General features: G+C 41.2%; 1 long non-coding RNA gene across 3 annotated transcripts; it reads left to right on the top strand.

Annotated features, from left to right (window-relative positions):
• The first annotated feature begins 11188 nt into the window (after positions 1–11188).
• LOC136482142 (uncharacterized) lies at positions 11189–13661 on the top strand. Of its 3 annotated transcripts, none has more exons than XR_010764981.1 (3): positions 11189–11335; positions 12699–12794; positions 13361–13661. It is a non-coding gene; the product is annotated as an uncharacterized lncRNA (long non-coding RNA). The 3 variants fall into 3 exon arrangements; XR_010764979.1 differs by having other exon boundaries at positions 13358–13661; XR_010764980.1 differs by having other exon boundaries at positions 11189–11914; positions 13358–13661.
• The last annotated feature ends 2421 nt before the right edge of the window (positions 13662–16082 follow it).

Raw genomic sequence — 16082 nt, 5'->3', positions numbered from 1 at the left:
ACAATTCAACACATACAACATAAAGTAAACTTGTTTTAGTAATTGCATATCCAAGTTTTCAATATGTCCAAATGCTTTGCAATGCATATGATGACATGTCAGATTTTAATATTTAAACACCCGATGTGTTACAATCCTTCCCCCTAAAAGAAATCTCGCCCCGAGATTCAAAGCCATAGGGTAAGTAATGGAAAAGGAAATGTGTCGCAAGAACACATACAAAATCTGTCCATAAAACAGCTGAGATCCCTTTTACAAAACACAACTTGTATTACCGAGCTCAATTATCATTACTCTATTTTATATAGACGCTAGAAACTCTGGAAACTTTTCTAACAAGTAATCTTCTGATTCCCAAGTAGCTTCCTCTTCTGAATGTTGATTCCATTGTATTTTATAGAACTTGATTGTCCGTCTTCGAGTAACATGATCTTTCTGATCTAACACTCGGATAGGATATTCGGAATAAGTTAAATCCGGTTCTAGTTCCACTCCTTCAACTTCAACATTCTGTTCAGGCACTCGGAGACACTTTTTCAATTGAGAAACATGGAACACATCATGCACAGCTGCGAGATGTTCAGGTAATTTCAAGCGATATGCCACTTTTCCATACCTCTCCAAAATTTGATATGGTCCAATGTATCGGGGTGCTAACTTTCCTTTAACACCAAAACGGTTAACTCCCTTCATTGGTGATACTTTCAGATATACAAAATCTCCTTTGTTAAATACCAATGGTCTCCGTCTTCTATCCGCATAATTCTTTTGGCGGGACTGAGCTATTTTCAAACTACTTTGTATTTGCCTAACCTTGTCTTCTGTTTCTTTCATAAGGTCAACTCCAAAGAATCTTCTTTCTCCAGGCTCAGACCAACTCAATGATGTTCTGCATCTACGACCATAGAGTGCTTCAAATGGAGCCATTCTAATGCTTTCCTGATAACTATTGTTATATGAGAACTCGGCCAAAGGTAAGCATTCATCCCACTTATTGGAATAGTTAAGGACACAACACCTTAACATATCTTCAAGTACTTGATTAACTCTTTCAGTTTGTCCATCAGTCTGTGGATGATAAGTTGTACTGTACAGAAGTTTGGTACCTAACGAAGCATGTAAGTGTTTCCAAAAGCTGGAGACAAACTATGTACCCCTATCTGACACTATGGTCTTTGGCACTCCATGTAAGCTCATGATTCTTGCTAAGTACATCTTGGCATATTGGATCGTGGGATATATTGTCTTGACTGGAAGAAAATGTGCTGACTTAGTGAGTCGATCTACAATAACCCACACTGAGTCAAATCCCTTTGATGTCTTGGGTAGACCAACAATAAAGTCCATACTTATGTCCTCCCACTTCCAAGATGGAATAGGTAATGGTTGTAATTCACCAGCAGACCTCAAATGTATAGCTTTCACCTTTTGACAAGTATCACACTTAGCTATATACCTAGCAATCTCTATTTTCATTTTTGTCCACCAGAACCTTTGCTTCAAGTCATGGTACATCTTATTGCTTCCCAGATGGATAGATAACCTAGTAGCATGTGCCTCATCTAGAATTGACTGCCGCAACTCAGGAACTTTTGGTACCACCAGGCGATCCTTGAACCATAACACATCTTCATCATCTATGCGGAAGCATTCCGCTTTTCCATTCTTGACTTTTTCCTTGATATGGGCTATACCCTTGTTTTCCTTCTGAGCAGCAATAACTTGATCTCGAATAGTAGCTTCAACAATTATGTTGGTCAAACTTCCTTGTTGAATTACTTCTATATTCAACTTTTCCATTTCTTGACATAAATTCAAACCCATTGTTCTCACTGTCAGACAACTGCAATAGCTTTTGCGACTGAGGGCATCTGCAACTACATTTGCTTTACCAGGGTGATAATGTACTTCCAAATCATAATCCTTAATTAGTTCTAACCATCTTCTTTGTCGCATGTTCAACTCTGACTGAGTAAAGATATACTTTAAGCTCTTGTGGTCTGTATACATATGGCACGTATTACCAAGCAGGTAATGCCGCCAAATCTTCAGAGCATGAACCACAGCTGCTAACTCCAAATCATGAGTCGGATAGTGTTCTTCATGTTGCTTAAGTTGCCTGGATGCATAGGCAATAACCCGGCCTTCTTGCATCAACACACATCCAATACCAATACCTGAAGCATCACAATAAACATCAAACGGCTTCTCGATATCAGGTTGAGCTAACACTGGCACAGTAGTCAACAGTCTCTTCAAAGTCTGGAAAGCCTCCTCACAATCTGATGACCAGACAAACTTAACTTGGTTCTTCAACAATTCAGTTATGGACTTTGATATTTTTGAGAAATCTAGAATAAACTGACGGTAATACCCCGCCAATCCTAGAAAACTCCGAACTTGATGAACTATGGCTGGCGGTTTCCAATCAAGCACATCCTTCACTTTGCTAGGATCAACTGCAACTCCTTCGGCTGACAAGACATGTCCAAGAAATTGCACTTCCTTAAGCCAAAAATCACACTTGCTGAACTTGGCATATAGTTGATGTTCTCTCAAGCGGGTCAGAACAATTCTGAGATGTTCCGCATGTTCTTTCTTATTGTTGGAATATACTAAAATGTCATCAATAAACACCACTACAAACTTGTCTAGCTCAGGCATGAATACTGAGTTCATTAGATACATGAAATGAGCTGGAGCATTTGTCAAACCAAAAGACATTACCAAGTATTCATATAATCCATATCTTGTGGTAAATGCCGTTTTGGGAATATCCTCAAGCTTTATCTTGATTTGGTGATATCCTGATCTCAAATCTATCTTGGAGAAAACTTTGGCTCCAGCCAATTGATCAAAAAAGCAGATCTATCCGAGGTAATGGATACTTATTCTTGATGGTCACTTCATTCAATGGACGATAGTCGACACATAACCTTAGGGTCTCATCTTTCTTTTTCACAAAAATTGCCGAACATCCCCAAGGTGAGGAACTAGGTTGGATAAACCCTTTCTCAATCAATTCTTATAACTGAGTTTTCAACTTGGCCAATTCCTTAGGTGGCATCCTATAAGCTCTTCGGGAAATCGGAGCTGTTCCAGGTTGTAACTCTATATTGAACTGTACATCCCTATCGGGTGGTAGACCGGATAAATCTTCAGGAAACACATCCGGAAATTCACGCACTACCGGAATATCTCTAATCTCTTTAACAGCAGTTGCACAAATCTTGCCCACTGATCTTCTTAGGGTTGGAAGTTGGATGAGAAGTTGAGAATTATTATCAGGCAAACTCACTCTTAAGGTCCTATTCAAAGCATCTATAACAGCCTTATGCTGATACATCCAATTCATTCCCAAGATTACATCTATATCCTGATCCTTAAGGATAATCATGGTAGTGGGAAAAATATGCCCACCCAGGTTTACGGGTACCTGGTATACCATTTCCTTAGTACACAGACGTCCCCCCAGCGACTGTATAAAGAAACTTTCCTTTGTAGCCCCAATTGAAATTTCATGCTTCACGACAAATGTTCTATTGATGAATGAATGCGATGCGCCAGAATCAAAAAGTATAACTGCAGGGTGATTAGCAACAGGAAACATACCCATCATCACTGGCTCCCCTTCTGGAATTTCTCCAGCTTGAATATAGAACACCCGTCCTGTCTTCCTCTCATCTTTGCCCTTCTGAGCATTCTGATTGGGATTCTTGTTCGGTGCCTGACCCTGTTGTTGATTGGCAGGGGCCTTCTGATAATTTTGATTAGCCTACCTAGGATATGGACATTCCCTGGAGAAATGACCAGTCCTTCCACAATTGTAACATGGATAGTTGTGACCCTGGGATGTTGGAGCATTGCCACCAGAAGCATTGGTTGATTGTGAGTTCGGATAGGTTATAGCAGGATGAACATTTGACTGTTGCCCAGCTTGGAACTGCGGCGGACGATAAGGAGGACGATAATGGTTTACTGGATGATAATTCACTCTATGCCTCTTTTGATTTCCCCCAAAAGATCCAGACGGCATACTCTTTTTCTTTTTGAGCTCCTTATGCTGCCGATACTTTGCCTCTGAAGCAATTGCAATATTTACTGCCTCATGATAAGTGATATTGGTACAAGTGGTCATCATAGTCTGCAACTTGGTATTCAGACCTCTCATGAACCATTTCTTTTTCTTGGCATCCGTATTGACATGTTCAGATGCATACTGCGACAAATGATTGAATCTTCCCACATACTGCATCATGGTTTGATCTCCTTGTTTCAAAGCAAGGAATTCATCTAGCTTCATAGCCATCACTCCTTCAGGGATATAATGGGCTCTGAAGGCTGCACGGAACTCAGCCCAAGTTATTGGAATGCCAGCAGGTTGCATAGCCACTAAGTTTGCCCACCAAGCACTTGCTGCTCCTCTAAGTTGTTGGGCGCAAACGTAGGTTTCTGATACTCCGTACATGGGATAAGGTCAAATTTTTGCTCCATGGTTCGAAGCCAGTCATCAGCCTCCAATGGTTCATCTGCCTTGGTGAACACCGGGGGTTTTGTATCCGTGAAATCCACATAGGTAGCCTCATGCCTGTTATGATTGCGGCCACGGTTTCCATGCATCTGATTCTGATTACTTTGAGCCATCTCATGAAGCAAACGAGAATTTTCCACAGTCACATTGACTAATGTAGCGATAGCATCAGCCAGATTGGTCAGCATCGGTGGCGGGTTGGGAATATCATCATCATCTTGTGAAGTACCAGGAATATGCGATCCCCGCGTACGACGCATCTGCTCATAACAAACCAAACTTTATTCACATGTCTTTATTGAATTGTACCAAAGCTTACTCCAGACACATTACATAGAGTTTACTAATGTACAAACAAACCCACGAGTACGACAACAAAACTACGTAACTTAACTAGAGCTACTATTATACAACTCTACTCTTTTCCTCAATTTCTTCAAACTTCAGGCTCGGTATCCATTCTGAAATTATTACCGCCTTCATCATCACTTTCATCGATCATTACTAATTCTTCAGGATCTTCTTCCTCTTCCTCTCCCGATTCATCATCATCGGCAAGGAGGACACCGGGGTCCATGGCATCAACTTGAGGCTCATGATTCGGGTTTAGTAGATTGCTAAGCCTATGAACTTCCTCATGTAGATAGGTATTATGTTCTTCTAAATCTTCAACATAGAATTCTAGCTCATGAGTTCTAGCTCTAGCTACATTTTCCCTATACCAAGCTTCATTTCGTCCCTCCACCGTACGAACTAACATGCTTTCGTAGTTCCTGTGTGCGGTGGTGAGACGCCTCAATTGATCCTGTAATTCTTCTACCTGTATAGCATCCAAAGCCCTATCTCTAGTAGCTTGTGCTAACTCTGCAGAAATTCTCTGTATCTCCGCCTGGGGATCAGGCCTAGAACTGCTACTACTAGCACCATCGTTTCTAAGGGCAAGTTGGTGACGAGGAACTTCTTTGGGTCCAGTTGACTTACGGGGCGTCATCTTGGCACAAGCCATACTGTAGGAAACCAATTTAATCCAAGTAAGACCATTTGATCAAAGTCTAAGAGCAGCTATGATGGATTACATTACTCAAACCAGTCTCACTACTCAACTCCAGACTAAGAGGTGAAGGAAGTAACGAGTGAATTAATAATGATGCATGAATCGTTCTTACGAACAAAAACATCAAAGTTAATAATGCACATAAATAACATTTATTTTTATATAGGGCATAGTAATATTACTACTCTACCACACAAAACCTTTTTAATCAAATATAGAATGGTGAGAAAGGAACAAGATAAGTCAGAAGCAATTTGGACCAAATTATCAAATTAAATTTAGTCATCCCAAATTATTTTGAAGTTTTTGTAAAACAATACAACAAAAACCTTGTAACGATCGCTCTGATACCATTCTGTGGCAGAACCTCCTAAATTATAGGGCCCACATGCACCTGTCACTATCCAACGACCTTTGACATCTATGCATATGTTCCCGATAACTTAAGAAGACTGTCGGGTGTCCCCGTGGAACCCAGAATCATCCATGATTTCCGAGCAGGATCACGTTACAGAGTCATTGCAGTATTACAACATTTATTCAAATATCAACACCAGAGTAAAGACAGCGGAAGTCTAACGATAACATAGTTTACAAACCAGTTGTTTCAAACCTTACAAACTAAGTTCAATAATTATTACAAACCATAGTAGTAGTGGAGTGGCATAATTAATATATACATAACACATAAAATAAACATCCTGCCCAAGGATCACACATTTACTTCTCATCGTCAGAACGAATGATAGTCATGCAGCATGATCCAAAACAGATCTGCTCATGAGGCTCACCTGCAACAAGGGTCAACGAACCCTGAGTACAAAAGTACTCAACAAGACTTATCCGAAATATTAACTGATAAACTCAGTAATGCAGGCTCAGGGATTCAAGGTATAGCTTTAACAATGATCAAAGTTCTTTTGCATAAAAGCTCTTTTAACAACATTCTTTATAAAGAAAATTTCTTAAGAATTATATACAAAGCTGACACGATCCGTACTGAGATCATGAAACTTCATATCCAACACCTTCACAAGCCTTATTCAAGTTCCAGTTATTAATACTACGATGATGAACAGTGAGTTGAGTCTCCTTAACCGAGGAGCAACGACGATTCGAACCGATTAAACAACCCAGCTGGGGATTCCAGACCACACGACATATGCAGGTCCCTGACCTACATATACCAACCTACCCTCGGATCCTCTAAAACAAGAACGGGTCAGCGCCACCCGAGAATACAGTACTCCACCATTCCAGCCCTTGGCCACGTGGGTACACGCTATTCTCGCCATCTCTCCACTCCCAGTGCGCGAGTAGCCATTCTCGTAATAGAATTGCCAAGTTCAGGCTTACCAGAGTATGTGGTTAGTACTACAAATTCTCACCTCATGCAATTCAACAACGGACGTGCCTTAATCGACATAGGCGGAAAGACCCCGCTCACAAGACCTCCATGTCTTGTGGCTCACACACACCGAGTCTGCCCGGTCTAGAATTATTACTCCACATTCCCATATCACATGATAACATAAGTAACCAAGGTTCCATTTAAAACTTGCAGGTGGCAGGTAGTCACCCGACTTTCATCGTTCTACGCATAGCTAAGCAAACCTAGGCATATACGAGTTTAAAACTGGTAATATGGTAAATATGGAATAACAAGGTTGGTAATGCACCAATTAGGCTCTTACTTAACTCCTATTCACTTAATGCAGTAACGGAAAGCAAAAGTGAAATTAATTTATAAAACACAAGGTAGGGTTGTATGCATCCGGGGCTTGCCTTCGTTGATGGAAAAATCCGATTCCTGCGACGTTTCACAAGGATTCGATCCGACCTCAACAGACGGATTAACCTCCTCATCAACTTGATTAACTACCACGTGTTCACCTTCGTTCACTACACGTAATAACAATGCCGTGTTTAACATGATGCAGAATACGAAACATGATGCTCGATGCTGGATACAAAAATTAAGAATTTTGAATACAACTTTCCTTCGCGGTACAGTTGCAAGTCAAGCAAACTAAATCTTTTTCGTAACACATACATCAATTGTCAAGGATCATTATCAACAAATGACCCAAGGTCATCACTCAACCCAAAAGTCCAAACAAAAACCTAAATCATTAAAGGTTACTATTCACTTTTATGAATTAATTATTTAATTCAAAATTATGAAATAAATCAACTTATTCTAATTGAGCTCAAAATTTTAGTACATGTTCATTACATGATAACTAAGTGGCAAAACAAATTTCATAATTTTTGGATAAATAAATAAGCCTAGAAAAATCATGGAAATCCATTTATTAATAAATTGAGCAATTTTGATCACATTCAAAAAGTACTGAAAAACATAATTTCATATTTTTCTTAAATACTATACATCACAGAGAAGTCACACAAAAATTTTTATAATTTTTGGAGCTCTAAATAAATCTACACAAAAATAACAAAAACAGACACTATTCATTTAAATCTGAAAATAGAAAAATCCATTTGAACGCTGAGTCACTGACACCCGGGTCCCACTTGTCATCTTCAACCTCCGACGTTGACCACGGCAGCGACGGCTCTGACCGGTGAATTCTCGCCGCCGGTGAGACTAACGGTGATGGTGAAAGCACTACCACGTCCCCTACACCACAACGCTCCGATTGGTGGCACAAACGAGCCTCGACACTAACTGGACCAAGCACCACGGCGGCCATGGCGGACACGACGGCACGGCCATGCTACGCCAGTGACACCAGTGCGGTAGTGATTAAACAAAGGACACAGGAAGCATCAGGAGCTCACCTCGAACGCGTTGGAGCCAAAGACCGAGCCGGAGGAGCAACAGCAAGGGGGTTCAACGATCAGCGCGAACACGGCGGAGCAAAACGTCGTCGGTGATGGTGTACCGGCGACTGCAGTGGTCAAAATGAACAACCAACTATGGAGTAAGCACCACAGTATCGAGACGAAGCCATAGGTACACAGAGCAAGGACAGCAGCTCACCGAAGGGCGCTGGCCACGGAGATGCGCTTGCGATAGGAAGGTCACCGGCTGCGAAGAAGAAAGACGTGGACAGCGAGTTTCTGGTGGAGATAAACTGAATTGGTGGGACGGATGGACGCGTAAGGTTAAGGCGGAGCTGGGACTAGCTTATCAGCGATGGTGGAGCACGACAACGATGGCACGAGCTCGCCGGAGTGGAGCAGCGGCGACGGGAAAACAGAGCAAGGGAGAAGGGCAACGACGATGGCGGCTCAGGCTAAAAAGGATGGCCAGGAAACTCAAGGAAGCTGCGTCGTGGCCTTCACCGCGCCAGCGCGACGCCCAGACGGCCACGCATGCGACTGGAAGCCAACCGAAGCTCGCCGGCAATGTAGCTTCGGCGGTGGACACTGTTCACTCAATTTACAGAAATGCCATTTGCCCAAAATTCACAAATTACTCTCAAATTTTCATAACAACTCAAAAATCTCCAAAAACAAAAGTTGTTCAAAATCAAATGTTCTACAACTTTGCTTCTATAACCATCTCCTAATTCGGTCTAGATTTTGAAATGAACTTTTGAATTTGAATAGGGAAATTTAACGAATTACGCCTTTTTGAATTACTCGAAATTTTTCTAAACAACTTGAAAAACTCCAAAAACAAACTTTGTATAACTTGTCAAGCTCTACACTTTTGCTTTTGGGCTCAACCCCAAAATATGCTTAGGTTTTGAAATGGATTTTCAGGGTAGGATTTAAATGCTGAAAATCAGGGTTTTCGAAATTTCAAAACAATACAAGTATTTCAAACTTGATTCAAACAACACAATTCAACACATACAACATAAAGTAAACTTGTTTTAGTAATTGCATATCCAAGTTTTCAATATGTCCAAATGCTTTGCAATGCATATGATGACATGTCAGATTTTAATATTTAAACACCCGAGGTGTTACAGTTGGTCCAAGCCGCGCTGCCAACTCTGCCGCCGTCGTGGATGTCGCTACCCATCGTGAATCTCGTCGTCCATAGTGGAAACACACCACCGAGCCACGCCGCCAGATCCGCCACTAGTCAAGCACGTGATTGATCTTGACATGGTCGCGTTCTCATTGCGGATCTGCGAGGGAGGGAGGGTGAGGGAAATTATTGACATTTGAGAGAGGAGAGAGAGGATGAGGGTAGGTAAGGAGATTGAGAATTTGCTATTTTCAACAATTTAAATGGATTTTTGTATGCTTATCAAAAGTAATTTCAAATTGAATTTTAGGTTACCATCTAATAAAATTCAAAAATATATATTTGGGATCAGACATTTAACTATGGGCCGATATCCTAGAAATAGAGAAAATAAAGGGATAATTCATCTATCTTACTCCAAGTAATCATATAATAATTGTAATCAGTATCTAAATGTTGTTAGAAAAACATATTTTTGCATAACAAAGGGCCCATATATTTTTTTTGTTGATTTCAAGGTAATATATAAGATTTTCTACAAATTTAAAGTGTATACAGTGAAGAAAAATGTTTTGAAGTGTACAACCTATAAAGTAGCCTTAAATTATATGAAACTTCAATACATTTTTATAAATTTTGTAAATCTTATTTGAAGTACATATAATGTATACAATGAAGAAAATGTTTTGAGGTGTACAACCTATAAAGTAGCCTTAAATTATATGAAACTTCAAATACATTTTTATAAATTTTGTAAATCTTATTTGAAGTAAATATAATTTAAATTTAAATTTAAATTTGATGTATGTGTTGACGATGTAGCACTCGTTTTATCCCAAATTATAAGACATTTTGATTTTTGTCAATATATTATTTTTAGTATGCTTCTAGATATAGTGTATATCTAAGTGTATAAAAAAACTGTGAATCTAGAAAAGCTAAAACATGTTATAATTTGAAATTGAGAGAATAATATATTATGTTTAATTTTTAATGTCTACTTAAAAAGTTGACTTTTTTAGAATTCTACGGACCGATTTGTTCTATGTAATGTTAAATACAAATTTGTTGTTTCTAGTCAACTCTCTCATCTTAGTCAGATTCAAGGTGATTAATAATCAACACACTTTTTGCATGAAAACAATATAAACTTAATTTCATATGCTTGTCTCCTTAAGTGATTTAACAATTGTTTTTTGGAACACTATGTATTTTACATGTGTGGTAGAAAATAAATGGAAATCTTCTCAACCATGACATGAAAATCTTGTCAGAAAATTTTGAAATTTGGTTGGGCATATATATAATTTAAATTTTGAAATTTGGCTGGTGTTTCTGTGCGCCCCTAAAAAAATTTGGCAGCCAAACTCCTGAGCTGTGTGTAATTGAAACACGCCTTCTTGTTTAGATTGGGGTTAGGAATCAGTATTTGGCACTGTAGTATTTTCGTTTGTATTTGACAATTATTGTCCAATCATGGCCTAACTAGGCTCAAAAGATTCGTCTCGTAATTTACAATCAAACTATGTAATTAGTTATTTTTTATCTATATTTAATACTTCATGCATATGTTAAAGATTTGATGTGATTGAGAGAGTGAAAAAACTTGCAATATAATTAATCTCACGCAGTCCCCACCGAGTACCACGCCCTGTGAGTCACGACTCGACGCCAGGCACCGCCCCACGCTGGATTCGAGCTCCTCCCCTGACGCCGCCGCTGACATGGGGCTCCCGCTCGCCGGAGCCGCCTACCAGCCCTACGTCTCCGAGCTCCTCTCCTCCATCGAGCGCCTCCACAGGTACGTACGCCTACACTTGCTGCGTGAGAGATTGTAGGAGCCGGATCTTCTGAGTGTCGATGCGGAGCCGATCCTCCAGCGCCGCCGCCTCCTCCCCCACGGTACTCGATCCTTCACCTCCATAGCCCCTACCCATGGGACTCTCAACTTGTCCTCAAGGGAACGCATCGAGCATCGTGGCGGGGCCTCACGCCGATGCGATGTCGATTGCCGGCTCCTGCCCGTCCACCACAAGATCCGGCGGCGTGGCACCGTCCCTCTACAGATCCGCTCGCGGCCATCAAAGTTAGCGGTTTTCACCCATGGCTCGTGCCCTGACAGATTAGTGTCCGTGCACTGCTCCGATCCTAGATCGCTGTGGCCAGGGCGAGATCCTCCATGAGCACATCGACCCCGTGCCTCCCCAGCCCCGGTCATCGTTGCCACATCAAAAGACACCCCATCCTGATGTGTGCTATGATAATTTTTAATTTACTTTAGTTACAAGCTCCCGATCTTGATAAGTCAGAATATGGCTCTGGCCTCACCTGATGTGTGCTGCCTGCAGGATGTGTTGCTGCCGGCCATTACTATACTCAGGTTATTAGCCAAGTAGTGCCCTCTGTCTCATATATTCTCTAACAGACTTTATTACTACTGATACTAGAAATCTACTATTAGTTGTTAGTTAGCATTTGAATGACAAAAAATTATTCTGGATGAGGCCACGAATAGACCTAGCTAAAGCGCTTTGTATTATTCTCTCTTCTCATCAATCTGCATTAACCGTTTTTACTGGTGGAACTCCCACCTATTTGCCATTGGCATTTTGCCCCTAGAATTGAGATCGGATTCATGACTATTTTCTCAGTAAAATAAATGGCAATTGGGATTACGAGATGCTGCTGCAGTAGTCTGTCTAAATTAAACTAGTAGGTCTCTTAGGTCTATAGTTTCAGTATCTGATTTAATGAATCGATGCCATCATAATAGTATTTTACTCGTTTCATTTTCTTTTTAGTAAAATTTACAATGAAAAAAGACGGACATGTGATAATCAATATAGAAGCTTATATTTTGTAATCCCAGGAAATCAAACTTAAATAGTGAAGCTGAGATCCTTGGTCAATTATCACTGAACCACAAACTCGTATAGAGTTGTTCTTTTTCTTTGAGGTGGTGCTTGGTCAGAGACAACAGTGACAGTAAAGCAACAATCCTGCTTCTCAAGGATTTCTAGGAGTAAACTCTTTCCCATTCGAGTAATGGATGGCCGTTTATTTTAATTTTAGTCAATGTAGAACAGATATATAATTTAGTATTCTGCTAATTTCTTTCTGTTTAAGTGCTTCTGTTTTGCTATTTTTTTTTGTCTTTTGTCTAGGTGACGTGGACCGTGTATTGAGGTTAAAATTCTTAACCTGGTCATGCTAGAAGAAGATCCAAATACTGCCCTCATTTATTCCAGTTTTGTTTAAAGGTAAGTTGAATTTATTTACAACTACAGCTAGCTGAATTGCTCCAAGTATGGTATTCCCTTTATTTAGTATAGTCTGCAATTGCAATCCCCCACAATCATGTTCCTCTTCGAGCTCTGTAGCCTAAAGATTATGTGATATGTGCAGGCATCATAGCTCTTTCCTCTGTCCTCTGTCCTGGTGCATCTAATGCAGGCATCATAGCTCTTTCCATTGTCCTCTGTCTTGGTGCATCTAATTATGAGAAGTTTTTTTTTCTTCAGATTACGTGATCCCTTTAGATGCAGCAATCAAAAGAAAAAATAGCAGCTATGAATACCAATGTGATTTGTCTTTGAAATGGTCGGTAATATGCTATGTATGACCATTCAGTAAAGTTCATCAAACTAGTGAGGGTCTTATCATCTCAAATGATATGAGATATTCTTGTATGGTCTTCCTTACTTTACCTTGTATTTGCTATGTCACTACGATAATTAAATATGCACATGCTTAGTTATTCAATGTACTGAATCACCAAGGTTCCTATATTAAATTAATAAATTATATGCATGTTCATTAATAGCAGGAAAGCATGGAGAACTAGAATATTTAGAGAAAGCTTTATGCCTATAAGCTGGTGATGGACAACTAGAAGAATTAGAGAAAGATTTATTGGTGAATGTTGGTGCTGATGGTGCATGAAGAGATCAATAAGCGAATTCATTTAGTTCTGTTTTATGCCAAATGTAGTTGCAAACTTGTAGTTAGAGATGAAGTTTTTATTCTAGTGTGGTCATGTTTATTTTAACATTATTTTGGTCATTGTGTCATTACTTTGGTTGAGACATATGTTTGAAGTTAATGAAGGTTTGAGTTCTTATATGTGATGGTGAAATCTATAATTATGGTACAATTATTTTGGAATAACAATTAAATATCTAGCTATAAAAAAAGGCGCTGGCCAAAATGCCCTCGTTGCAACAAACTACAATGCAACCACCATTTGTTGTTGCAATATCCATTATTGCCACGAACTTTATGTGTTGCTACATGATGTCTACCACCTACAATGAGTCATTGTATTTTCTATGTATTAGCACCAACAATGCTTTATTGCATTTTCTATCTTTTACCACCAACATTGATTTGTTGCATTTTCCATCTATTGCTCCCAACAATGATTCATTGTATTTCCCATCTATCACTACTAGCAAATGAACATGACAATTGTGACTAGCCACCAAATTTGTTACGTTGCAAGATTTCTATGATGCAATAGAGCACACTGCATGGCAATATGGCCATATTCCCACGTAACTATGGAGTGGCAACAAAGTTATTTTGCGACAAGTTCATTCATGGCAATACTGTCATATTGCAGCCACGTGTTTCGTCGCGACAGTAACTCACGCAACCATTCTGCTGGTAGCAATATCCATGCTTGCAACCATATCGTGGCTGCGTTAGTTTTTTTTGTGCATTGCAAAAAAATCATATTGCAACACCACATCAAAAGGATGCAAAAAGCTATTGCACCGTTCCAAATGCAACCACTTGTCAATGACCATACATAGATGCAATTGATCCGTATTGCAACCAAAATAGCCATATTGCAACCTAATATAGGCGTCACGATAGGGCTAAATCCTAGTAGAACGTGAGACATGCGTCGTCGAGAGGAAGCGATGTGCTTCCATAGCTACTCCATACCCGGTATGGGCTGATGACCCCGACCGCAACATCCTCATCTATTGCCAAAGGACGGTTCTTGATTCTCTCCTCAAGCTCTTGAAGAAAATGTTGATTGTTTTCTTTCATTTCTTGTCGAACAGCCTCCATCAAACGTTGCATCTCCAATTCTTTTTGGGCATTCCTCCTCATACAACTTCTGTACGTGGAGATGTTATTTGGGAAGTGTCGGGTTCATAAACCCGAGGTCCCTTGGGGACTGGCTTCTGCGCCAAGGCTTGGCCCAAGAGTCTAAAAACAACAGGGCAAAGGGCGGTCCAGCAACCGACCAGAAGGCCAGGCCCAAGAAGAGCAACGTTCGCTCATCGGCTACTTCAGCCCACCTATCCGACCAGAGCGCTCGATTTGGGCTCCAGCCGTCTTCGGACGACCTCTCCGATCGGAAGGCCTGCCCCGAGCTTTACTTCCGACCCCGACCCCGCGTCTCTCCGACTAGGGTACGTAAGGACCTTGCTCACCGCTCTTCTCCGACCAGCGCAACTAAAGCCGACTAGGGCTATCCGACCGGAGACGCCCGCTCGGTAGGAACCAGAAGACGTGCGGAGAAAGGTAAGGCAAGGCTCACAAGTCAAAACCACTGTCTAGGGACCATACCCTGCACGGAACAGTACTCTGCAGCCACCTGGCACAGACAATATTGTAGGCGCCGACATCTCCCTCTACAGTATTGTAGGGGACGCTAAAACTCCCATACGGTAAGGCCCTCCACGTGCCTCTAGGCATCGATAGCGGTATGGGTGCCAGGATTTACCGTACCGGGTAAACATAGCGAGACTCCTCACATGCCTCTAGGCATCGAACAGTATTTGCAGGTACCAACGTCCACCGTCCCTGAAGAAGGCAGCACGACCTCCCATATGCATCTGACATTCTACAGTGACATCAATAGTGTTGTAGGCGCCTACCATTATCTGGTACCCGTTGGTGTGGGAAACAAGGCTTGGTAGGCATGGACAACAAGGCTCGGTAGGCGTGGACAACAAGGCTTGGTAGCCTACGCACCCTTTCTCTCTCACTTGTAAAGCCGTTCCCTTCATCTATAAAAGGGGGGTGCGCTTCCTCCGACCGGAGACCGATTCCAGTAGGCTAGAGTTCTTTAGATCGATAGCTCACAACCACAGAACCACCAGGTTCAGACCTCAAGCACCCGCTTGAACACTTAGCTCATAGCGAAGTTCCTATCACTCTCGGCCCTTTCGGTCGGAGCCGACCGGACCTTTTATACACCCCATCTTTCTCCCTCTCGTTTGTAACCCCACTGCAGACTTCGAGCACCTAGGCTCAGGAATAAAGTCACCGACCGATCCCGACTGGACGTAGGGCACGTTGTCCGAACCAGTATAAATCCTGTGTCATTGAGTGCTAGGCCACCTCCGATCACAACGTACAACAAAACTACAAATATTCACTAGTTGGTCACTTTCTGCACCGACAGTTGGCGCCGTCCGTGGGGAAGACGTTGTATGTTCAACACTTTTTTGGTCATCGGATGACCCATTTTTCTACCACCACCGCCGTGGCGGGCTCGGGCGATGCGATTCGCTTCGGCTCGTTGGAGT

The sequence above is a fragment of the Miscanthus floridulus genome, chromosome 9 (genome assembly GCF_019320115.1).
Source record: "Miscanthus floridulus cultivar M001 chromosome 9, ASM1932011v1, whole genome shotgun sequence".
In the NCBI taxonomy this organism is placed as follows: Eukaryota; Viridiplantae; Streptophyta; class Magnoliopsida; order Poales; family Poaceae; genus Miscanthus; species Miscanthus floridulus.
Note: the sequence above shows the minus strand (reverse complement) of the source record. Positions and strands in the feature narration are given on the sequence as shown.